The following is a 5,228-nucleotide window of genomic DNA, read 5'->3' on the forward strand; positions in this document are numbered from 1 at the left end:
GATAGATAGATAGATAGATAGATAGATTGATTGATTGATATAGATAGGTTTGCTCCATGGATATGTTTATGAATAATCTTACCTTTAGGTTGTCATTAAAAAAAAAGTAATCAACATAAATTAGATTAAATAAAGAAGATATTTTTCCCCAGCAAAAATGATTAATTATATACTGCTACCAAAATTTTAGCCATAACACATATCATAATGTGCACCATACAAGTAAGGTCAATTTTGATTCCACATTGTTTATTTTTAGAGGCTGATGCATCTGCTACTCACATAAATTAACATCCCTCACTTTCTTTTCTCTTTTTTTGCCTACAACGTCAGATATGAGAAGGAGTCGCGCCCGAGAGAGGGAGCAAAGCGTTCTCTCGCCGTCTCCTCTCAGCTTTTTCAAGGCTGCAGCAGAACATAATGGCGGAAGTTGAGTCCCTCAGACAGGAAGCACACTGCCTTTTAATCAGTGACTGAGCGAGAGAAAGCCGGGCGCTGCCATACAAACCCCTATAATGATAATCACCCTCAGGCTCAAGGTGCTAATGGAGGACCTAGCTTGTTAGCCGAGCGCTAATTAGTTTGCACGCCGGGGCGGGGGCCGTGAATCACGGTGTGATGTGAATGTGTAATGTGCAAAGCCTCAGCCTCTTTAAAGCCTCTTTACATTTGGCTAATGCATTAGAGATCTGCGTAACGCGCTCTCTTGTACACACATTAGTACAGTTATACCGCCACGCTAGCTTTTTCCTGCCTCTTTGTCCTCCTCGCCGGCCACATTCATTTCCAAAGACAGCCTTTATACCTCCAACCGTACCTTGTCTAGATCATGCCAGGAGTCACACTGTGGGATGCCAGACGGGGAAAGATAGTTTTGGCCCTCGTACCCTGGCAACTGTCCTCAGAGACAGCGGGTCGACGGCTACAGACTCTCCTTTCCCGGGCCGAGGCCGTGCTGGAGCCCAGACGTGCCTCTGATGAATGAGGCCTGCATGGCTGAAATAAGCAGGCCCTTGATGTTTGAAATAAATCTGACAGGCATTTCTAGCAAAGGCCCAGCCTGGTTTTCATCTGTCTCTGCCGTCAGCTTGTTTCGTTATATATTATGACAGTAGTGCTATGTAGCAGCATGGCTGCTGATGTCATAACTTACAATCATGCATTGTGTTCGATGAAAAACACCTAGGCTGAAGTATTAAATTCCGTCTCGAACACACTAAAAACCTTTAGGTTTTGCACAGCTGGAGGGAGGAGGGATGCAGTGTTGCCAGATTGGAAATGTCCAAGTATTGTACCAGAAGCTCAAAATTATCGTATTTGGAAGAAAATGATCGTACACAAGTCAGACGTACAGAATACAGCTATTTATATCTTAAACAACAACATTTTAACACGACATGTAAATTACCACAATAGATAAATGACACCGTCTACAATGGATGTGGCGCGGCACGACAGACAAATCTCACACCGTGTCTACACAACGGACACGAGCGGCGCGGCGCGACAAAATGCTATAGAACTCATTATAATCAGTGATGCTGTCAACACTGGATGCGGCGCGCCGCGACACGACAATTCCCCGACAGTAAACTGCTGCCGCGTTCTATTCATGACGTGCTGACACAAATTTCAAATGATTTTCAATGGTCACTTTGTTGCGTCCAATGTAGACAGATTTTAGCTGTTGCGGCGTGTATCGTATAGAAGCCCTATAATTACAACGACCATTATTTGAAATGTCACAAAATTCTGAAATTATCGTACATTATGGGATTTTTTTCATTATTGATCGTACATCGTACAGAGGTCAAAATTATTGTACAAATACGATAATTATCGTATGTCTGGCAACACTGGAGGGATGTGAGGCCATTTTTTTTCTTTTTTTACTGTATAATGCAGCAAAATCTGTGAATCCTTTGGATTTATGTTGAAAATATGTTGAAGTTTCTGCACATGAGTCATATTACACTACCATTCAAAAGTTTGGGGTCAGTAAGATTTTTATTTATTTATTTATTTTGAAAGATATTAATGCTATTATTCAGCAAGGATGCAAATTGACCTAAAGTGACAGTAAAGACTTTGAAAATGTTACGAAAGAATTCTATTTCAAATAAATGCTGTTCTTTTGAACTTTCTATTACTCAAAAATCCAGAATAAAAATAATAAAGGGTAGCAAGGACAATGGTAAAATAGTCTATGTGACATCAGGGGTTCAATATTGTGATATTCTCCACAATGGCAGCACGCCACAGCATATGGGGATGGAGAAGAATTGTTGAATAAAGTTGTTATTTTTGATTTCTTTGTGCACAAAAAGTATTCTTGAAGCTTCCTAAAATTTTGGTTAAACCCCTGATGTCACATGGACTATTTTACAGATGTCCTTCATACGTTTCTGGACATTGATCGTGTTAGGACCCTTGCTGTCTATGGGAGGGTCAGAGAGCTCTCGGATTTGATCAAAAATATCTATAAATATTTGTGTTCCAAAGATTAACGAAGGTCTTTCGGGTTTGGAACGACATGAGGGTGAGTAATTAATGACAGAATTTTCATTTTTGGGTGAACTATCCCTTTAGGCAGCACAAATTTTGAATAATACATTTTCTTAAAAAATAAAGTTTCTTAAGAACCAAATCAGCATATTAGAATGATTTCTGAAGGATCATGTGACACTGAAAACTGGAGTAATGATGCTGAAAATTCTAATTGCATCACAGGAATAAATTATATTTTAAATAAAATTCAAATAGAAAACAGCTGATTTATTATATATATATTTTTATTTTTTAAAACAAATTTACTGTATTATTGTGATTAAAAAATAAATAAATAAATAAATCCTTAGGACGCATAAGAGACTTCTAAAAGCATTTAAAAATCGTACAGACTCGTACAGAAATTGGAAAGTACAAACTAACCATTACTTTCAAACATAGTTAGGAAAGTAATAATAACTATGCTTATCACTGTTAAAAAGGGAGAAGAAAATGCTTTCTACATCTTTTTTATTTTTGACACCAAAAAGCTGTGTGTTCATTTAAACCCTCCAACATTTTGCAGCAGTCACTTGGTACAAAAACCATGAAGAAAAGTATGCAAAGCAAAATACATTTCAACCCAGACAGCGTTAAACACGGGTTCACATGCAACACTCCAAGTACATTGTGTTTCGTGAAGTGAGTTATCGACCACTGAGAGCATGAAACTATTAATCAAGAGACGTTTAAACTAAAATTTTGTATAAACTCAGGCCTGTAGAGTTCATATTAATATTAATAAATGACAATATTTGACTTGAATAGCATTTGCTCACTTTTGTACAACAAAAAATGTCAGTTGTGTTGGGTCACAACTGCAGTGATTACTGGGTGCCAGAGAGGGTCGGCTCGACTCTCAGGATTGGCTGCACTGAACAATTAGGTCTGTAGAGCTGCTGCGGTGGTCTTTTTTGAAGCAGCACTTTGAGTGAATGTGCACAAGCTGTCAGAAACCGCCCTCCGGATCCTGGCCTGTTACCTCCCGCGGGGAGATCAGTGACACCGGTGACACACGGTTTTCTGGGATAGGGCTGGGATAAATTTGCGAAAGAAAGAATAACTTGCAGTGCGTAGATGCATTTATCCATTGGTAAAATACAGAACTGTTTAGCCATGCTTTAAATTCAGTTGTTGTTTCAAAGTAACAGTGTCAGTAACACTTTGAAGTCTTTTCATCACACATTACATTGAAAAAAATCGTATTTTTCAAGTACAAATATCTAAACATTCTCATATCAAGATACATTAATTTAAGAAGCAAAATGACAGAAGATAACAAGTCTTGTTTTCTGAAAAATATAGCACTATAGACTTTATGCTTAAAATAGGAAGAATGTCTACCAATGAGGTAAGAAAAATAAACTTGCTTTCTCTTTAAATTAAGTTCTTTATTCTTACCCCATTTACAGATAGGTTTTTCCTTAATAGGTTGAAGCATAGTCATTTATTTTTGATAATTTAATTTTCAAGACTTGTAAGTAATTTTGCTTCTGAAGCAAATGTATCTTGATTTAACAATGTATAGATATTTGCATTTAAAATAAAACAAGAAAATATTTTTTTGCGGTGTAGCTTATTTAAGTCATTATTTGCTTAGAAAAAAAAAACTTCCACTGTAACCACAATCTAATTTACTAATTGGCTTGAGAAACACCAGATTTGAATAAGCAAATTAGATTTGAGTGCTAGAGCAGACGACTTAAATTTTGATTAATTTTCCCCACCCCAATCTGTTATTTTAGAAAATTTTTATCATTTACATTTACATCTATTCATTCAGCAGACACTATTATCCAAAGTCTGTCATACAGCCAATAGTATTCATTAATACACAATGTTAAGTATAATCAAGCTTGACTCATATAGTGCATATTATTTTTACATAGTTCAAACATTTCCATAACCACAATTAATAATGTTTTCTTTCGCCTGAGGAGTAAAGGGTGTTTTTCATTAGGATCAGTGAAACACTGACACTGTCGTCGTTTGGCTTTTTATTATATTACATTTTACTAGACTATCAGGAAAAGGTCTTTAAGTTAGTTTATGTTAGCTAACTGCACTAGGAGCACAAAAAGATTCATGCAAAACCTCAACAGATTGCGCCCTAAAAAAAATTCTATATCTAAATTTCTGTCATGACAACTCTCGGAGGGATTGGCATGGTAATGTACATGACAATGTTAATGTATTTGGTCTTGGCGGAATAGATCTGCTACGCTGCTGCTGCGGCAGAGCAAGTAACGAGACTTGCTACTGCCAATACATCCACAACATGCTGCTGTGAGCATGTAAGAAATATTGCTGCTGCAAATATAACATACATGAAATAACCCCCATATAGCGTCCATGAATCACCTCATAGCAGATCTATACAGGTGGAGCTGGGGAAGGTGTAGGATTTCTGAAGCAAGCTGCAACTGCTACGGCAAGCACTAGTCATATATTTGAATGTTGAGCAGCGAGCTCATTGGCTACCGATACAGGAGAGAACCAATCAGCTGTGCCATGTGATAATGATGTCATTAGGTCAGATTTAGTTAGACCTATCGAACTGCGCCATCTAGAGTTTCATGCCAGAACTCTGTATTTCTTTCTAAAATCAACCCCTCTGAAAGTCATTGTACAAGTCTCACACTGAATGAGAATCTTAAATGCTTTTTAATCTAATAAAACCT

Source organism: Sinocyclocheilus grahami, unplaced genomic scaffold, assembly GCF_001515645.1.
Source record: "Sinocyclocheilus grahami isolate Dianchi unplaced genomic scaffold, SAMN03320097.WGS_v1.1 scaffold318.1, whole genome shotgun sequence".
Lineage (NCBI taxonomy): Eukaryota > Metazoa > Chordata > Actinopteri > Cypriniformes > Cyprinidae > Sinocyclocheilus > Sinocyclocheilus grahami.